Below are 21889 nucleotides of genomic sequence, written 5' to 3' on the forward strand. Positions count from 1 at the left end.
CAGCATCTGTTACTTTCTGACTTTTTAACAGTAGTCATTCTGACTGGTGTGAAATGGTATCTCACTGTGGTTTTGAATTGCATTTCTCTAATGATTAGTGATGCTGAGCATTTTTTTACATGCTTGTTGGCCACGTGTATGTCTTCTTTTGAAAAGTTAATGCTGGTCAGTTGTTTGCCTGAACTCCAAAGGGAGGAGAGTATAATGAGGCATGCCTGACCCTCCCTTCCCATCATGATCTGAACTAATTTTTCAGGTTTTGTTGGGTCCCTTGGCGGAGAGGATGTTCCATTCAGTCACCTGGCTTAGAATTTAATCTTTGGTTTACAATAGAAATATCTCCATCAATGGAGAGCTTCGTCCAGGCCAGGCAACCCATTCATTAGTCAGTCAGATGTTCAAAAAATCCTCCTTATACTGAATTCAAATCTGTTTCTTTACATCTTCCACCCATTGGCCCGAGGACCAATTTGCCTAACAAAGTAGATCAATATGAATTTAAATATGGTTTATTTTTAACTATAAATCCAATCATTAGGCAGAGCAACTTGAAGTAGAGAGAAAAAACAAACTGATACTTTCAGAATGGACAAAAGCAAGGAACCTGTGATTAAAATGAGTTCCTACACTTTAGTGGTCTTCCTGTAACCTCTATCTTGGAAATTCTTTCATAATCCCTATAAATGTGAGGCTGTCACACAGAACAAGCTGGGAATCAGGCCCAGGAACATGGTCTAAGGAAAGGAGTCAACTGCTTTGATGGTAACACCTTAATCCTCAGGTGGACCTACCTGGAAAAGCTTATTTAAGAAGAACATTTTAAGTTTTGTTTTTAAAAAGTCCATCTCACACAATGAAATTAGAGTGGTACCAGTTGTTATTATAACAGAAAATGTCTAAAACTCTCAGTTTTGTCTTTGCTGCTACTGCAGCTGAACTCCACATGATACTGCAAACATATTCCGAAATCATCAATAATTACCTTTTCTTCCTCTAGTCAAAACTCAGTGAGAATCCACCATCTCTTCTTGGGCTTCTCCTTCAGTTTTAGAAAGCAACCAATCTCCAATGTAGCCAGAATCTGGGGGAGAAAAGTTTTTAAAAAATCATAGGATGTAATTTCCAAAGCCTAGAAATATATACTTAAATGAAATGGAATGAATCGGTTTGCATTTAACCTCTGGAAATACCGCACTGCCTCTTACTTTATCAATATTCCTCACTTCCATATGACCTAGCACAGTAGGATTTGAAACCGACACACAATTTCTAGAATACTCTAGATTTTTCCTACTTGGTAATTTAAATCATGACTAAAATTGTTTTGATTGAATCCACTTTAACCAGGCTTTGCCATTACTTATTGCAAACAACCACGTGCAAGGGAATATTTAAAAAAATCTCAAGACCCCCAAACTCCTTACGCAAAATAAAAGATTATGCCTGGAGGCTGAGTCATGCAACACCCTCTTTCAAATGAAGAGCTGTTACTAGCATTATCCAGAGAAGAAGGCCTCAGGACTGCCTCCATAGGTAAGTAAACTTTTTGCTGCCCTCCCATAAACAAGGACATGCCAATTGTAACTTTATGCTTACAATCTAAGTCTAGCTCTTAAAACTAAAGTCTATTCGATTCCGCACTGATAATGTCAATTACCAGCTTATCTTCCCTGGTATAGAACAAAGACAAGACCAGATCAATCGTTCCTCCACCTACGCAGAAACTCTGCATAATTGATTCTTCCTTTATTCCCTTTTTTCTCTTCAAACATTCACCTTACCTTATGCAAAATGTAGATTTACTGGGCACTAAATAAAATCTCCCAAAAATGTCAAGTTTGGCCAGGTGAGGTGGTTCATGCCTGTAATCCCAACACTTTGGGAGGCTGAGGCAGGTGAATCTCCTGAGGTCAGCAGTTTCAGACCAGCCTTGCCAACATGGCAAAACCCCCGTCTCTACCAAAAATACAAAAATTAGGCAGCCGTGGTAGTGCACACTTGTGCTGAGGCAGGAGGACTGCTTCAATCTGGGAAGGGAGGTTGCAGTTAGCCAAGATCGCGCCACCACACTCCAGCCTGGGTGACAGAGTTGAGACTCTTTCTCAATAAACAAACAAACAAAAACCCCGTAAATTTGCTTTACCACCTACCTGCCCCTTTTTCTACAATGCCTTCCCCCTTTAAGAAAAGGTATAAATACTAAACCTCCTGAAAACTTCTTTGGAATTACAGCCACAGATCTGTCTATGGCATTTGTTTTTCCCCTGGATTATGCCCTTAAAATGGCTTAATAAACTCATCGACTGAGACTTTTGCCTCAGTCACTAATTTTGGTTATCACAAGTTACTCCCAGTTTCAGCAATGGATAGTTCCCTTTCCTGCCCAATAACCGCCTTAGTTCTGGGGTAAGCCATGAGAAACAAGCATTGCAAATAGTTCACGCACATATGCAGAAGCAGCAATGACACTTTCCCTGGTAGAAGGGGAAAGTGTCAATTACGCTTCATTTATCTAGATAAGGGGTAGAAAATCTAATTATAATGGTTGAACAAACTATTTTCCCCCAAAGACACATTGAAAATTTCCAAGCTTCTGAATATAAATGAAAAGTGCAGAAATGTCTAATAATGTAGCATTAGCTAATTCAGTTTGTGGATGCTTCGAGGCGATGAGGCAGTGAGCCTGACTGTCTCCCCTGAGGGGATGATTGATGGCTTAGCTCTCTGGAGACGGTTGGTCTGACCAGTGCAACGTCAGAAGCCAAAGGTCACCATGCCTCCCAGGTGATCAGATGCTCCCTAGAGTGTGGCAGGGGCAGCCAAGCATCTGAAGATGCCGTTCAGATCCCACTGGGATTTCTGCCTCGTTCCCTGCTTTCTTTGTTATTTAACACCAGGCTCCCTGGGATCGCTATTTGCCCAGCTTGGCAGCAGCAAAAGCCAAGTTCTAATTTTCTTTTGTTCCTCTCTGTTTCACTTAGCTGGGCTCTTTGCCTTAGTTTGTTTCTTCCTGTTTACAGCAGTGGCAAAAGTCATTTGTGCACTGAAATGCACATAGAACTGAGCTACAAGTGTGAGGAGCTGTTTTTAAAAAATTGTCTATCTACAAAAATGTCTAGGGTAACACGGCCCAAAAAAACATAAAAAAACTCTTAAGTATGGAGATGCTCAGTTGCCCAGTGATCAGGATGTGTATGAGTATGTTTTAATATATTTAAATATGTTTTAAGTATATGTTTTAATACACTTATTATGTGCTATCAGCTATTAGGAAAGGTAAATGTGAAAACAGAGAAAAATGTTAAGTTTACAATATATATGCAAACATTTATGAGATAAGACTAGTGAAAAGAGCAGAATTTAAAATTTTACCAAAGTGCTGATTACAACTTTACCAAGAGCATAATTACATATGGATGAAGATACTGAAATCATAAAATGCACATATATATACAGTGCAAATAAACTAAAAGAAGGAGTTGTTGATATTTGCTAAGCTCTAGGAATTATGCAAACAGTGATATAGCTCTTCCCCAACTCAAAATATCCAATTTAGAATCACAGAATGAGTAGAAGGGACCTTAGCTCAACCTTTTCTTTTCACAGATAAGTAAATTTATGCCAAAAGGAAGTGATTCATCCATAAGTATACAGCTACCCACTGGCAGAACTGAGGCTAGAACTGGTATCTCCCCGACTCATGAGTCTCTTTTTCTTTGTTTTCTTTTTTTTTTTGAGACAGAGTCTCACACTATCACCCAGGCTGGAGTGCCATGGTGCGATCTCAGCTCTCTGCAACCTCTGCCTCCCGGGTTCACGTGATTCTCCTGCCTCAGCTTCCCGAGTAGTGGGGATTACAGGCACACACCAACACGTCCGGCTAATTTTTTGTATTTTTAGTAGAGATGGGGTTTCACTATATTGGCCAGGCTGGTCTCGAACTCCTGACCTCGTGATCTGCCCATCTCGGCCTCCCAAAGTGCTGGGATTACAGGCGCGAGCCACTGCGCCCGGCCGAGTCTCTTTTTCATACTGCATACTGCAATGCATTCATACACACAGGTCAGGGAGCCCTTGTTATCAGAGTATTCATGACCCAAATCCCTACAAATGATGGGCTTGTTCAGGGAAGCACACCTTCAAAATACTAAAATATTTCCAAATAGCCATTTTTTGACTTGAGTCCCTTTCAAAAATCCATCCTTGTTCAAAGTCAGCCTCTATCCCTAATTCTGTTAGTGACTGTCTTGTACCTCCCACAGATGTATGTCCACTGCAGAGCAACACTGCAAAACTTTCCCCCAAATACAGAATTTCATGAGGCTAATCAAAATGGCATTAGAGAATTTCCCCAATAACAGGTAAAACAATGGCAATTGGGGGCTGAGCAGTTTGATTAGGAAACAATCACTTCAGAGAAAAATCTAACGTTGGTGACAAGAGAGAACTTTCTACAGTGATTTTAGTATTTAAGAATCTAAACGGCTCCAAAGGAAAATGACCAAGACCTTGAATATCTTTGTAACACTGGTCATCTTTATGCTGTGATGTAAATGTCAATTGTGATATAAAAAGTACCGAAATGTAGAATCGCCTCATTTTATACAAAAAATTTACTCCTTTCAAAATAATCAACACTTGACTTTCACACTGCTCATTCTAAGAGCTAGCCATAGTCACAATGATCACCTAAATTTTGATAAATGTATGCTAAAATAACTTATTTTCATAGTTTTCAGTTAATTTTTTTCATGATCAAGTCCCAAAGCTTTTTTTCATTATATGAAATGTTGGTCCCCATTTAAGTGGATTGACCTTAAATGGCCTTTTTTCTGGTTCTCATTATCCTTGGATAACAAGGACTTGCTGTTGAATCTTCAGAAAGAAGTTTTAGAAGTATAAGTCAGTAATATGGAGGGTATTTATATCATTTAGAACCAAGCATACATTTCAGAAGCAGAACTTCAGATCCAGAATATGCAATACTAGAAGGCACTATGTTTTTATTTCACCTGTCTGTCATAAAAAATAATGCATTTTATATTTTAATTTATATAAAATAAAAACAAAGATTACAAAATCACAAATGACTACATTTGTCTCAATTCTTTTAAAAAAGGTGAAAGCATAATAATGTATTTATCATCCTGAATTACATAATTAAGTTTCCAGTTTTAATATCCTATTTCATTCGAACACAACCCATGAGAAAACCTGCATATGGTTGTTAATCACTGCTGATTTGCATATTGTGATTAGTTCCATCATCTGCAATTATCTGGGGTTCTGTATAATTCATGGTCTGAACTTTACCTGAGAACAATCAAGTTGGCTGATTTTTCTTACGTTCAAATGTTTTTTATATGAAGATAGTTAATATTCAGGGCTAACATTCATTCGTTCAGATAATGAAAGCTATTCTAGTATCATAAAACGCAGAGCTTCATTTTAGAAGCATCAATTATTCAGTGGAACATTTTCTTCTAGAAGAGTAAAAAGGCTAAAAGAATATTTTTCCCATTAAATAAAACTGCAATGTTCTATAGAAAGATTTTTTTTCTCTTACTTTTCAATCTGTAACAGTATTTGGAGCCTAAATGACCAATAATGAACAATGTAAAGTATGTTGGATAATGAATAATTTTTTTTTTTTTTTTTTTTTGAGACGGAGTCTCACTCTGTCGCCCAGGCTGGAGTGCAGTGGTGCGATCTCGGCTCACTGCAAACTCCACCTCCCAGGTTCACGCCATTCTCCCCCCTCAGCCTCCCGAGTAGCTGGGACTACAGGCGCCCGCCACCACGCCCGGCTAATTTTTTGTATTTTTAGTAGAGACAGTGTTTCACCGTGTTAGGCAGGATGGTCTCGATCTCCTGACCTCGTGATCCACCCGCCTGGGCCTCCCAAAGTGCTGGGATTACAGGCGTGAGCCACCGCGCCCAGCCCCAATAATGAATAATTTTTAAAGATTCCTTTCTTGGCGACGCTCCAGCTTCTGTGACCAAAATAATAAATAATTTATGATTTAGTTTGTCCACTAATCCTGTCTCAGAGATCAAGACAAAGATTTTTGACTCAGTCTTTCTGCCAAATTTGCTTATCTCTCAAATGAGTGTAAATTTATGGCTCAGGATTAAGACATGACTAATAGTTCCTTCCAGGTTTCCAAGGACAACAAACCCCCCATCTACCCCTGGCCAACAGATGCTGGAGAGCAAAGATTACGGAATCCCTGTCACACTCTGTTATAGGTAGACACTCGAATCATCTCACCACTGTTGTCTACAAACAAGAAGAAAAATAAGCTCAAATCACCCTTTCAAATAACTGAGGAGCACGCTAAGGAAAACAGATGAGCTGCTCAGCTCTGGTCCCCTTCCTGGAATGAAATTAGCACCCATCTGGAAGTTGGATCAGCCAATAAGCAACTGGAAACACAGGAAACGGGAATCCCTGCCGCAGCTCAGTCAGCTAAGACACTGTCAACCTCAGTGAAGAACCTCAGTTGCTTTACAGCTACAAAAAGAAGGCTCTCATGCCAGAAACCTTCGTCAAATCATAGAAAACAAAGAATCGTGAACTTGGTTTCTTGTTTTTGGCATTCTGGCTTACAAGTAGAGGCAAGTAGAGGTTCGTCAACATGAAAACTGCCTTTTAAAGGAAATGCATTACTAGACTCACTAACAACCATAAGAGACGATATGATTATCATGACAAAGCCGATGAACTCTCCCTGGTTCTGCTCAGCAGAAGGACGGAGGCAGACCATTCCACCCCGTATGAGCAGGTGAGCTCAGGAATCCCATTGCATTCAGCCACTTCCTAACTTGGGCAAGTTTAATCTCTCCAAACCTCTTTCCTCTTCTGGAAAATAAGCACAGGAACAAACTCAAAAGAGCCTGCAATGAGATCATCAGTGCCAAGCATTCATTATAGTGCTTGGCATACACCAAATGTTCAGGAGAGATCTGTGATGATTATTTTTCCTGCTACACACGGAATACAATAACATTCTACTTTCTCTGAACCTTATATATATATAACAATACATATAAATGCTTATTTATATTTATATATGATATATATATATATAAATATATATTTTTAATATGAGGGCAACGTCTCCCTATGTTGCCCAGATTGGTTTCAAACTCCTGGGCTCAAGGAATCCTCCTGCCTCAGCCTCCCAAGGTGTTGGAATTACAGGCGTGAGCTCCTGTGCCCAGCCGGGACTTTTTTCCTATTACTGTAAAAATATAGAAACACTAGTATTTCAGAATGCTCCATTCTAAAATTCTTTTTCCTAACAATTACTCCCAAATAGCTATGACCCATATGGTTTTTGTCTCATGGTCACTGACGCTGAGATAGTCCTTAACCATATACGCCTAGTGTTCCATTATTGGAACGCTAAGCTTGTGGGAGTTATTTATATACCACCCCTCAAGGTCATCACCAAGGTCCGATTTTTCACACAAAAAGACTGCAACCTCAGGCATAAATGGGTTAATGGCAGGCACTCCGAGTGTTTTCCATATGTTAACTCACCTAACCCTCATCATAATCCTGTGAGGTAAGAACTGTCTTCATCCCCATTTTACAGATCAGGAAACTGAGAGTCAGAACAGCTAACCAACTTGCCCAGGTGTTAGAGACAAGTCAGGATTCAAACCAGGCAGGGTGGCCCGAATCCATATTCTCAAGCATGACACTATAGGATCTCTGTTTTGTGTATTTATTTGGGGATGGGGGGTGGGGGAGAGGAGCAAAGGCAAGGAGAGAAGAGGAAGGAAAAAAGAAAACAATCTGGAAGATTTCTCCCTCCTACCCCTTAACAGGCACGCATACATAGAAAAGGTTGCAGCTATGAAGACATCACCAAATACATTCTCATTGGCTGGTTCTTCAAATGAAAAATTTAAACTTCGCGTTGAAAGGGCAGTAAGTTCCTAGAGATGCCTGGAAAAATGGGAGAGAATAGATGCCTGAGCACCCAGCAGGGCTAAGCTGCCCCTGGAGAGCCAGGTGGGCGCCAGACCTCACTGCACTCCAGAGCCAAGCTGCTGTGTGCATCACAACTGCACACACACAAGACACCTGCAAGTGCCAGCCCTTTCCTTCTCCCGAAAAAACGTCTTTCAAAGCACCTTCTTAAATAGGAATGCCTTACTCAAATGTGAGAAAAGCCAGGATACTAATACCTACTACCAAAACAGTGGAAAAATAATACGTGCTTGGCCTATAAAAGTTCCTTACCCACATTAATCAAATCTTCTTTCTTCATTAGATCATTATCCTCATTTTAGAGGCAAGCCTAAAAGATGGAGTGTTTTGGCCTAAGACATAGTTATTGAGATAGATAGATAGATACATATATACATACATACATACATAGATACATAGATACATAGATAGATACATAGATAAAATTGCAATTCCATCTTCTAGATCCTATGATGGGCTAAGGAGCCCAGTGTCCTCTCCCATCCCATAGACAGCCCCCCCCCACCCAGAATTGTGATGAACGAACAAAGTCAGAAGATGTAAACAAAGAAAGGAATAACAAAAATTGATATTGGCAGGGTAGTGCTTTGGGAAGCCGAGGCTGGAGGATTGCTTGAGGTTAGGAGTTTGAAGCAGCCTGGGCAACAGAGCAAGACACTGTCTCTACCAAAAAAAAAAAAAAAAAAATCTTTTCTCAAATTAGCCAGGCATGGTAGCACATGCCTATAGTCCAAGCTGAAGCAGGAGGATCACTTGAGCCCAGGAGTTGGAGGCTGCAGTGAGCTATGATCACACCACTGCACTCCAACCTGGATGACAGAGTACAACCTGTCTCTTAAAAAAATAAATTGATACAGTTATTGTGAGCATGGTTACATTACAAGCATTTCCCAAAATACAATTTTTTTTTCCTGAGATCGAGTTTTACTCTGTCACCCGGGCTGGAGTTCAGTGGCATGATCTCGGCTCACTGCAACCTCCACCTCCCGGGTTCAAGTGATTCTCCTGCCTCAGCCTCCCCAGTAGCTGGGATTACAGGTGTGTGCCATCATATCCAGCTAATTTTTGTATTTTCAGTAGAGAAAGGGTTTTGCTATGTTGGCCGGGTTGGTCCCAAACTCCTAACCTCAAGTAATCCTTCCACCTCGGCCTCCCAAAGTGCGTGAGCCACTGGGCCTGGCCCCAAAATACAATTTAACGTTCTCTTAATATAACCAAAGGGGAAAAGGAAAACTAAGGAAGAACTTGGAATTTATAGGAAAGCTCAAGGTGAGAGATTCATACGCTATAAGCCGTTGGACCTAAACAGCCCGAGGGACAGAATTATAAGGAAACTGTGAATTCCTAAGGAAAGGCAGCTAGAGGAAGGGAGGGGCCTGCGTTCTCTCTCTCTGCAGGGTTGAGCGCTCCTCCATTCTGCATGCCTCGCACAATGCACGGTACTTCTGAGGGCAGAAATTCGGCAATTCTAGTGAACTGGGGTTCCAGAGCCTTGGAGAACAATTTCTGCTTGAGGTCAAGAGAGACCTCCGGGTCCCAAAGCAATGAAGACAAACTAGGAACGAAGATATGGCACCACCAACACTAGGGCTTCAGCAGCCAGAAGCAGCAGCCACTCCAGAAAGTATGGAATGTACTAGCTGCTTATTTAAAACACTAATTGATTACCAATTAGTAATTTTGAAGGTTGACTCACCTTGATGTCTCCTATGAGAAGGGGTAGTGGGAGTGAGGGATGAAAAAGTACTTATTGGGTACAATGTACACTACTCAGGGGGCAGGTACACTAAATGAGGGGTACACTAAGTGCCCTGACTTCACCACTACACAATTCATCCATGTAACCAAAAACCATTTGTTCCCCTAAAGCTGTTGAAATTTTGAAAAATTTTAAAAATAGGCCAGGCGTGGTGGCTCACGCCTGTAATCCCAGCACTTTGGGAGGTCAAGGTGGGTGGATCACCTGAGGTCAGGAGTTTCAGACCAGTCTGACCAACATGGTGAAACCCATCTCTACTAAAATACAAAAATTAGCCAGGTGTGGTGGCATGAGCCTGCAATCCCAGCTACTCAGGATGCTGAGGTGGGAGAATTGCTTGAACCCAGAAGGCAGAGGTTGCAATGAACCGAGATTGCACCACTGCACTCCAGCCTGGGCGACAGAGCAAGACTCCCTCTCAAAAAAATAAATAAAATAAAAAATAAAACCCTGCTGCATGAGCCATATCACTCCAGGAAAAAAAAAAAAAAAAGAAGCAAATTTTGAAGGAAAATAAATCACACATTTTCTATCTAAAAAGAAGTCTAGGCGCTAGGTATAGACCTTGGGAAGCAGATGCATACAAAGTAACAATTGCTTAAAGTTGTCTTTAAGCTCTTTTCAGAATCAAGATGAATGGAAAAACTCTACACAACTGGTGACTCTGCAGTGAATCTCCCTCCGGCTGTGACTACACCTGCTTCTAGCACAAAGGAGCCGGCGGGCTGCATAAAGCACCCTCATCGAATGACACTATAAAACTGTATTTCAGTGTGCTCAGGGACAAATTGGAACAACTGGTCCACAGGCTGGATCTAACTCGGTCCTTGTCTTTGTCTAATAGCTGAATACATGAACAGATTTTAATAACTGAACTGCTGTTTGGTTGCTCTATGTTATTTTTTATTTTTTTAGAGACAGGGTCTTGCTCTGTTGCCCAGGCTAGAGTGCAGTGTGTGATCATAGCTCACTGAAGCCTCCAACTCCTGGGTTCAAGCAATCCTCTTGCCTCAGCCTCTCAAGTAGCTGGAACTACTGGCATGCATCACCATGACCACCTCTTTTTGTTTGCTTGTGTTTTGTTTTTTTGAGATGGAGTCTCGCTCTGTCACCCAGGCTGAAATGCAGTGGTGCGATCTTGGCTCACTGCAACCTCTGCCTCCCTGGGTTCAAGCAATTCTCTCACCTCAGCCTCCTGAGTAGCTGGGATTACAGGCGTGCACCACCACACCGGGCTAATTTTTGTATTTTTTAGTAGAGATGGGGTTTCGCCATGTTGGCCAGGCTGGTCTTCAACTCCTGACCTCAGATGATCCACCCTCCTCGGCCTCCAAAAGTGCTGGGATTACAGGTGTGAGCCACCATGCCCAGCCCAAGTTGCTCTATTTTTAAAGATAGCTCAGGACACGCTGAAGCCATAAAAACTCACAAAGAGGTTTTGCTTTTTCAGTAAGTTCTGCTCAATTCTTTACTGAGTGTTACTGACGAGTTAGGAGGCACTGAAGGTGAAGCCAGATGAAGCCACATCTCCAGCCAAGAGTGTGGAAGGCCAGTTCAGGCCCAGGCCTCGGGGCACCTGAAGGCACCAGCAGGAGAATGTCTGCCATGCAGTGTCCTCAGGGCGTTGATGGGCTGGTAACACAGTTGGCTACTGAACAGTGATTCTAAACTCTCCTTTTCAACAAATGTGGAAGGAACTGTAAAGTGATTTGAAAAGCTTACTCTACACAAATGGGCCCTGGCTTACCAAGGAAAGGTTTCCAAACTCAGGACAGAATTGGTTTTTTTCTTCAAGAAGTGAAAAAGTAAGAGATGACACACTAGAGAGTAAAAACATAGACGAAATAAATGATTTCACCTAAAATAAGGATGGGTTCAAAGTGTAGGCTTCTACAGCAAACGCTTTGCCAAGACAGAAGCTTGGGAGTTGGCTGAAGGTGCTAGTGGGAATGTTGAGACCCTAACTTTGTTTACATATGATGGAATGCACGTAAAATAAAGATCATCCTAAGTCACGTTCTTCACAGAGCAAGCCCTTCGATGAATATTTCCCTGCAAACACTCCAACCTACCAGCAGATTCAGAGGACACCCTCTCACCAAGAAGATACATTTACAAAATCTTTCCACCCACTACAGCCTGAAAATGTCACACAGGAAAAATTCTGGGCACACTGCTCAGTGACTCCCCTCCCATAGCTTATAACACAGAGAAGAAATTCTTACTATTTCCTTTTTTTTTTTTGAGATGGAGACGTGCTCTGTCGCCCAGCCTGGAGTGCAGTAGTGCGATCTCAGCTCACTGCAAGCTCCGCCTCCCGGGTTCACACCATTCTCCTGCCTCAGCCTCCTGAGTAGCTGGGACTACAGGCGCCCACCACCACACCCGACTAGATTTTTGTATTTTTAGTGGAGACGGGGTTTCACCACCGTGTTAGCCAGGATGGTCTCAATCTCCTGACCTCATGATCCGCCTGCCTCGGCCTCCCAAAGTGCTGGGATTACAGGCGTGAGTCACTGCGCCTGGCCACTATTTCCATTCTTTATGTGAGCCAGGAGTTACCTGTGGCACCCCTACCCCCACCTGCAATCACGATTTCAGTCCTCTTGGTTATTTGAGTATTAACAAAAACAAGCTTGAGAAGCACTGCACCTTAGCCCATCACTTCAAGGCTCACCTGACTGTTCTCAGAAGGAAGGAGACAAGCTGTAGACCCAGCTGGTAGGGCCACCTTCCTCTCCACGCTCCAGCCCTGCCGCCTGTGTTTAAGCTGATGCAGGGCTGAAGTGTGCGCACAGGTATGGATCATATTTGCGTGTTACAGTGGACATGTATGGCTTTTGCCTGCATTATACCCCTCTGTTCATCTGGAAATTCTTCCTCTCCCCTTATAACCATACCCCACCCACCCCTCACTGCAAAAATAGACCATACACAGACCCACTCCTCTGTCCACAGCCAAAGAGATTCCTTCCACAAGACTTGATTTAGTAGCACTAGAAGAAAGATGGTCTCTCTTTTTTCTTTTTGGGTTGAAGCTGGAAAAGCTTCCAGGGGCCACCTCTCAGGCCCCTGTACTCCAAGAGAGAATAAGGCCAATACCCAAAAAACTCTTGAGTTCCATCTGCAGCCAGCTTCATCATTGGATTTTCCTATTATTCATGTCAACAAATTCCATGTTTTGCTTAAGCTAGTTTGAGTTTGAGAGAAGAGAGAGATGTATAACGCCCAAGTTTCCTCAAGAGACTTAGAGTTGCCTATGATTTCATTCATTGAAATAGGGAAATAAAATAAGGAAATAACAGGGAAAATTTTAATTTTCCCTATTGAAACTGAAAATAGGGAAATAAAAAAAATTGTATCTAGTAATGTATCCAGTTACCATTTTCTATTAAAATAGATTCTTCATTTGTGTAGGAAATCATTCACCACAAATACATATTCATAAAATAGTTACTTATGTTTTGCAGAAAAATTATTGCAACTTGACACTTGAAATCTTATAAGTAAATGGTTCAATTATAAGGCCCCAAGCTATCTTTTGTGGCTGACATTCTAATGTATTTGGAAGACCAAATAAAATGTTTCTAAATGAATAATCTCACGTCAGACAAGATATGGTGGCATGTTAAAAAGTAAAGAGCTATAGGCTGGGCGCGGTGGCTCACGCCTGTAATCCCAGCACTTTGGGAGGCCGAGGCAGATGGATCACCTGAGGTCAGGAGTTCGAGACCAGCCTGGCCAACAGGGTGAAACCCCATTTCTACTAAAATAAACAAAAATTAGCCGGGCGTGGTGGCGGGTGCCTGTAATCCCAGGTACTCGGGAGGCTGAGGCAGGAGAATCACTTGAACCCGGGAGGTGGAGATTGCAGTGAGCTGAGGTCACACCACTGCACTCCAGCCTGGGTAATAGAGCGAGACTCCATCTCCAAAAAAAAAAAAAAAAAGTAAAGAGCTTTAAAAGTGTGTCACAATGAACCATCCCATACTATAACTTCATAAAGGACAGAGGAGGTGCTACATTTTGAATAAATGTTCCATCAAAATAAGAAAAAATTATTCAAAGAAAAAAAAATCCACATTCAACAGTGCAACCAGAGTCTTCTTACAGCATTTATATGTCTCACTGGATCTAAGACAAAAACCATCCACACTGACCTCCCTGCTGGGTTCTGCGTGAGATTAACAACTGCATGGACCCACAGAGCAGCCACGGGCTCTGTGTTTCTGAGCTCACTCAGATACTCCCTGGATACTGAGCAAAGCTGCAGCCAATATCAGGAAGTTAGCTCAGATCACATGTTCACGAGGTTTATCAGCTGTAGAAATTGTCAATAAAATTATTCCATTTCATAAAGAAGGCAAGGTTCTGTCCTTTGGAAACCCGAACAGCCATCAGTTCAAAACTTATTACAGAGACACTGAAAATGAATCCCTAAACAAGCACAGCTCACAGACCTTTGACCTTTGATGACTTTGAATTATCTGTGGACAATCTGCTCACCCAGATAGTTCCTGTCCCCACGCAGCTGTTCTCTGAGCTGTCCCTGGTGCAAACTCTCAACACTCAGCCCATCATAGATACCTTCATTTATTTTGAAGTTGCCTCCTTTGACTTCAGACTTTAGGAGAAAAAGGGTAGAATCTTACTGATCTCACTACCTGGCCCAGATTCTAAGGCAACTTGACAGGCTGCCTCACAAATATTCGTTCAATGAATGAGTCTTATTTCCTTTCACTTTGCTGTAAAAAGAGAACGCATCTTGGATCTTAGGCTCTCGTCCAAGACAGTTCAAAAATGTGAAGGGGCCCCATGTAAGCGACGGTGCAATGTGAAAGGATCTAGGCATTTATTTTTAATAGAGAAAAAAGAGAGAGCTTAGTTTCTGTAAAAGCAGAAACAAACTTCTAACCTTGAAACAGATTCGGGATTATTCCTCCATTTTCATAATTTTTCTCTGCTATTTTTAAAGTTTCTCTGGGTTCATTATTTAACGTTCCCTCTTAACACTGGATTTGAGGGTAACCTGGATCACCGTGAGGGTGAAACGCCAGATGCTGAGCATTTCTGTGCTTCCCCTTCCCCAGACCAGCCCCCCACTGCTCCAGAGATGTCAGGCCTTTCTCCTTCTCCACCACCTGGTGCCAGAAACCCTGCACCTGACAATCGCATCTTCCACCCCAAATGCATCACTCTTTTCCACTCATGTTCTGCTCATTCATGGCAAGTGAAGCAGAGAAGGGGAGGGGAATAGAACACAGGGCTTCTGTCAGCTGGTTCTCCAAATGCACGCCAGCAGCCCCTGTGGCTGGGGCTCCGACAAAGGGCCTGGCCTGGGGCCAGCAGACTCGTGGAACCAGCAGGCAGGCATCAGAAGGATCCAGACACCAGCGTCCAGGGGGATTCTCAGGATTGCCTGCAGGTAGCCGTGCCCTGCAATGTGGGGTGTTTCTCATCCCAAATGGGATTCCTCAGTGGCCCTGACAAACAGTTGGGGAAAGTTAATAGTAAAGGCCAAGTCTCTCCTCCAAAGTCCCTGTCAGGTGGGCTTTTGTTTTTTTGGGGGAAGGAGCCCAGGGTCTAGATCAGTCGCCCAGGCTGGGGTGCACTGGTGTGATCACAGCCCACTTCAGCCTCAAACTCCTGGGCTCAAGCGATCCTCTGACCCCAGCCTCCTGAGTAGCTAGGACCACAGCCACATGACACCACCCCAGCTAATTTTTTTATTTTTTGTAGAGATGGGGTCTCTCCCTATGTTGGCCAGGCTGATCTCGAATTCCGGGCATCAAATAATTCTCCCGCCTCGGCCTCTCAAAGTGCTAGGATTACAGGCATGAGCCACTGTGCCTAGCCTCAGGTGGGTTCTTGAACTGTTCATTAATATCCTAGTTCACTGGTACTTCCTGCTCCAGTGGGCTGGGCGCCTCAGCCTACCATGCTCAAAATCGCAACCACTCCTCCCTCAGCCACGTCTGTGCTTTCTCATAAGTTTTCCAAGTTTTTAGAGCTCACGCCACTCCCTAAACTTGCAGTGTCGTGTGTGTGTGTATGTGTGTTCACCGAGGAACTGAGCATGCACCAAACTGTGCCACAAAATATGTTGTCTTACAAATAATTTTGAAATGTTTATACCATGTCTCTCTCACTAGCAGAAATGACTTTCTCATGCTTTCTCTCTCTTTTTTTCTGTAGAGATAGGCTCTCACTACATTGCCCAGGCTGGTCTGGAACTCCTGGCCTCAAGTGATTCTCCCACTTCAGCCTCCCAAAGTGCTGGCCTCTTCTTTTTTAATCCTCCAAAGCATCTAACATGGGTTCTCATGTAGAGCAGGTCTCAATAATTTCTTCACCAAATTCTGCTTAAAATTTAATTTCTCAGTTTATTGATCATTTGACCATTTCCCCCCGCAAATTGTTCCCTTCATTCACAACCACGATCATCATTTATTGGTGAAACTGAATTCTACACTTGACCCCTCCTTGGCCATTCAGGTACCTGTTCAACGTCACTGCCCCCTCCATCCTAGAGGACAACTCAGAGTGACTCAAGCCCTACCTAATCTCCCAAACCAAAAGACATGCAGACACCTCTCAGGAGTCCTGGGGATTTTCAGGGGGTTGGGGAAGGGAACAGGGAACTCCTTTAACTCCTACTACATTTAAAGAAGCAATTTAAAAAATTGCTTCTCGCTTATGTGACAGATTGAGATGTATGCAATCGATCTGTCTAAGCCATGTATATTTGGTGCTGATTTTTAAAGCAGGGTATTAATGCCTTTGAAATGTAATGAGACTAGGAATGAGAGCCTCCCAATTTTTTAAAATATAGTAATATAAACCTTGAAGTAGCATTGGAAGTTCTTTATCCCTGGATATTGGAAATTAAAGGAAAAATGCAAGGGGTCATTTTCTCCTCCAATTTGCAACTTTCCCAAAGAGATTTTGGGTATGGCCAAAGTTAATGTAAATATTAACTTTATTCACGGACAAAAGGATAAAGGTGTGTGTGGCTGGCTGAATAATGGACCCCCAAAAGATATCCACATTCTAATTCCTGGAAACTGTGAATATTACCTGACACGGCAAAGATTCTGTAGATGTGATAAATTGAAGGATCTTGAGATGAGGAAATGATCCTAGATATTCTGGAGGGCCCCATGTAACCATCAGGGTCCATACAGAAAGGAGGCAAAGGGAGAATATAGACTGTTCTTCCCACTTTTCTGTAGGTATCGTGTTTTCAAAATTTAAAAAGTTGCAAGAAAAAATTCAAAGGAAAGAAAATTTAAATGTCTCCAAATCTTTTTTTTTTTTTTTAAGTTCGGGATACAAGTGCAGAATGTGCAGGTTTATTAGATAGGTAAACGTGTGCCATGGTGGTTTGCTGTGCCTATCAACCCATCATCTAGGTTTTAAGCCCCGTATGCATTAGCTATTTGTCCTAATGCTTTCCCTCCCCTTGACCCACAACCCCCGAAAGGCCCCAGTGTGTCATGTTCCCCTCCCTATGTCCATGTGTTCTCCTTGTTCAACTCCTACTTATGAGTGAGAACATGTGGTGTTTGGTTTTCTGTTCCTGCATAAGTTTGCTGAGGACGATGGCTTCTGGCTTCATCCATGTCCCTGCAAAGGACATGATCTCATTCCTTTTTATGCCTGCATGGTATTCCATGGTGTATATGTGCCACATTTTCTTTGTCCAGTCTATCACTGATGGGCATTTAGGCTGATTCCATGACTTTGCTATTGTAAATAGTGCTGCAATGAACATATGTGTGCATGTTTCTTTATAATAGAATAATTGATTTATATTCCTTTGGGTATATACTGAGCTACTTTTAATAAATCGACTTGGCTGGGCATAGCAGCTCATACCTGTAGATTGACGGGCATTTGGATTGGTTCCATGTCTTTGCTATTGTAAATAGTGCTGCAATAAACATGTGTGTGCATGTGTCTTTATAGTAGAATGATTTATATTCCTTGGGGTATATACTCAGTAATGGGATTGCTGGGTCAAATGGTATTTCTGGTTCTAGATCCTTGAGGAATCACCATACTGTCTTCCACAATGGTTGAAGTAATTTACATTCCCACCAACAGTGTAAAAGCATTCCTATTTCTCCACATCCTCTCCAGCATCTGTTGTTTCTTGACTTTTTAATAATCACCATTCTGACTGGTGTGAGATGGTATCTCATTGTGGTTTTAATTTGCATGTCAGATCAGTAATGTCGAGCTTTTTTTCATATGTTTGTTGGCTGCATACATGTCTTCTTTTGAGAAGTGTCTGTTCATATCCTTTGCCCACATTTTGATGGGGTTTTTTTTTTCCTTGTAAATTTGTTTAAGTTCCTTGCAGATTTTGGATATTAGACCTCTGTCAGATGGGTAGATTGCAAAAAGTTTCTCCCATTCTGTGGGTTGCCTGTTCACTCTGATGATAGTTTCTTTTGCTGTGCAGAAGCTCTTTAGTTTAATTAGATTGGTTTCTGTTGCAATTGCTTTTGGTATTTTTGTCATGAAGTTCTTTGCCCATGTCTATGTCCTGAATGGTATTTCCCAGGTTTTCTTCTGGGGTTTTTATAGTTTTGGGTTTTATATTTAAGTCTTCAATCCATCATGAATTAATTTTTGTATAAGGTGTAAGGAAGGGGTCCAGCTTCTGTTTTCTGCATATGGCTAGCCAGTTTTCCCAGCACTATTTAACAAATAGGGAATCCTTCCCCACTGCTTTTTTGTTGTTTGGTTTGTCGAAGATCAGATGGTTGTAGATGTGAGGTATTATTTCTGAGGTCTCTGTTCTGTTCCATTGGTTTATATGTCTGCTTTGGTACCAGTACCATGCTGTTTTGGTTACTGTTGCATTGTAATATAGCTTGAAGTCAGGTAGGTGATGACTCCAGCTTTGTTCTTTTTGCTTAGGATTATCTTGCCTATACGGGCTCTTTTTTGGTTCCATGTAAAAATTAAAGTAGTTTCTATCTAATTCTGTGAAGAATGTCAGTGGTAGTTTGATGGGAATAGCATTGAATCTATAAATTACTTTGGGCCGTATGGCCATTTTCACAGTATTGATTCTTCTTATCCATGAGGATGGAATGTTTTTCCATTTGTTTGTGTACTCTCTTATTTCCTTGAGCAGTGGTTTGTAGTTCTCCTTGAAGAGGTCCTTCACATTCCTTGTTAGCTGTATTCCTAGGTATTTTATTGTCTTTGTAGCAATTGTGATTGGGAGTTCATTCATGATTTGGCTCTCTGCTTGTCTGTTGTTGGTTTATTCGAATGCTTGTGATTTTTGCATATTGATTTTGTATCCTAAGTAAATGTCTCCAAATTGTATGCCATTAATTTGCCCTTAAACCAAATTTCTATTAATTCCTACATCTGCTTGCTTGAAGATATCTGTGGTAGCAGTGGTAATAGTGACAGCAGTAGCAGTGGTAATTAATAAGACCAAAGAAATTATATTTTACAGACTAGAAGTGCTTTTAAAATAATGATTAAATGGATTATAGTCAGTTTAAAATAATGTGGTATGTTTACAAATAATAATAGCTGAAGCTATCTTTAAAACAGTGAGTATATGCCAGGCACTGTGCTAAGGACTTTTCGTGTATTATTTCATTTATACTCTTATGATTTATAACCTAGGTCACTATTATCATCCCCATTTCATAAATGAGAAAATGAAGGCTTAGAACAGTCACATGGCTAGTAAATATCAGGGCTGTGATTTAAACTCATGTAGTCTGGCCCGCTAAAATGATGGTAAAAATAACTTTTAAAAAAATGTACAGGCCATGTGCGGTGGCTCACGCCTGTAATCCCAGCACTTTGGGAGGCCGAGGCAGGTGGATCACGAGGTCAGGAGATGGAGACCATCCTGGCTAACATGGTGAAACCCCGTCTCTACTTAAAAATAGAAAAAATTAGCCAGGCATGGTGGCGAGCGCCTGTAGTCCCAGCTACTCGGGAGGCTGAGGCAGGAGAATGGCGTGAACCTGGGAGGCGGAGCTTGCAGTGAGCCGAGATCGTGCCACTGCACTCCAGCCTGGGAGACAGAAGTGAGACTCCATCTCAAAAAAAAAAAAAAAAAAAAAGTACAAATTTACATCAGCGAAGAGAAAATAATCAGTCATCAGAAAACAAAAGATTTTGGCCACGTGCGTTAGCTCACGCCTGTAATCCCAGCACTTTGGGAGGCCGAGGTGGGTGGATCACCTGAGGTCAGGAGTTCAAGACCAGCCTGGCCAACATGGTGAAACCCTGTCTTTACTAAAAATACAAAAATTAGCCAGGCGTGGTGGCGGGCGCCTGTAATCCCAGCTACTTGGGTGGCTAAGGCAGGAAAATTGTTTGAACCTGGGAGGCAGAGGTTGCAGTGAGCCGAGATTGCGCCACTACACTCCAGCCTGGGCAACTCCGTCTCAAAAAATTTAAGAAAAGAAAAAGAAAACGAAAGATTTTGACATTTCTGGAAGATGAATATAACCATAAAACACGCAAATATAAAAGAAAAACAATGCAGAATGCTATAAAAAGTATACAGTGTGCACGCCTTGCTGGGAAGCCTGCTGGGTGTGGGTGGAGCTCACTGGAGCTCACTGGAGATCTGTTCACAGGTTTGCTCTACTGAGAAAAACACAAGAAAAAGCAAAAAAAACAAAACAGCCAATAGAACAAAAACAAATTCAACAACAAAAAAATCAAACAAAAAACCTGCCGAACGAATTTTAAAAGATGATTACACAATAAAAAGTTCAATAGAAGAGTACAAAGATAATGTTAGGGAAGTCTCCCAGAACACAAAGCAAAAGAACAAAAACACAAAAAATTGAAGAAAAGATTAAAAAGCCAGAGAAGGAACCGAAGAAGCCTAACATTTGACCAATCAGAGTTCTAAAAACCACAGAAAAACATGGGGCAGGGGGAAGAGGAAGAAATTATCAAAGAAATAATACAGTTTGAGTACCCCTTATCCAAAATGCTTGAGACCAGAAGTGTTTCAGATTTCAGACGCTTTTGGATTCTGGAATACTTACATTGTACTTACCAGCTGAGCATCTCTAATCCAAAACTCTGACACCCTAAGTGCTCCAATGAGCATAACCTTTGAGTGTCGTGTCATGTTGGCACGCAAAAAGTTTCGGATTTCAGAGCATTTCAAATGTTTGAATTAGGGATGCTTAACCTGTACAAGAAAACTCCCCAGAGCTAAGGTGACAAGTAAGTTTTTAGACTTCAAGATGTTTGCTGTTTATCCATGTGTTACCTCTCAGCTGCAGATACCCTTCTTTGCCTTCCTTTGAATTACGGGAGCTGGACGTGGTCAATGTCTCTCCTTTGCCAGCTGACATCAGGTTAAGCTTTGCTGGTTGAGGGTGCTGGAGAAGTCGTGCAGGAGGAAGCGACTTTTCTCCTATGGGGTATGCTCTCACCAGCTTGTGCCTGCAGCAGCTAGCAGCCTGTGGAATACCCAGGGGCGTCACCCCAGTGAGTTTCAGCAGCACCCTGCAGGTGGTTCCCGGTAAGTCTGGCAGACACCCCAGCAGGCAGCATCCTCACAAGGTTCAGTAGAGCAAACCTGTGAGCAGGTCTCCAGTGAGTACCCCCAGCACCCAGCCGGCTCCCAGCAAGGCTTGCAGGCACCCAGTGGGTGGGTGGTTTCTAGCAGTTTTTTAAACACCAGAGCAGGAGGTATCCCACATGGGATAGCATGCAACTCCTCCCCAAACTGTGCTGCCTCAATGGGCCACGGAGCCATGCCCTGAGATCTGAATTTCAGATTTGGGGGTGCGCGAGAGGCAGCCGCTTCTGAACTCGATCTTGCCTCAGCCCTAGAGGGAGGGGCTGCTCAATGTATGTGTCACTCACATTCTTTCTTAATTTTTTTTTTTTTTTTTTTGGAGGCAGGGTCTCACTCTGTTGCCTAGGCTGGAGTGTGATCATGGCACACTGCAGCCTCAAACTCCTGAGCTCAAGCAATCCTCCCACCTCAGCTTCCTGAGTACGTGGGACTACAGGTGCGTGCCACCATGCCCGGCTAACTTTTTAATTTTTTGTAGAGACAGGGTTTCACTATATTGCCCAGGCTGGTCTCAAACACCTGGGCTCAAGCGATC

The 21889-nt window shown here is 42.3% G+C and overlaps 1 protein-coding gene across 1 annotated transcript in view; it reads right to left on the reverse strand.

Annotated features, from left to right (window-relative positions):
- The window catches only part of LOC100977039 (supervillin), a 277602-nt gene that overhangs the window by 229006 nt on the left and 26707 nt on the right, over positions 1 to 21889 (reverse strand). Inside the window, exon 2 of the mRNA XM_063607305.1 lies at positions 983 to 1081. The gene's annotated coding sequence lies outside the window, so the exon portion shown is untranslated. The remainder of the gene's footprint in view (positions 1 to 982; positions 1082 to 21889) is intronic.

The sequence above is a fragment of the Pan paniscus genome, chromosome 8, assembly GCF_029289425.2.
Source record: "Pan paniscus chromosome 8, NHGRI_mPanPan1-v2.0_pri, whole genome shotgun sequence".
Classification (NCBI taxonomy): domain Eukaryota; kingdom Metazoa; phylum Chordata; class Mammalia; order Primates; family Hominidae; genus Pan; species Pan paniscus.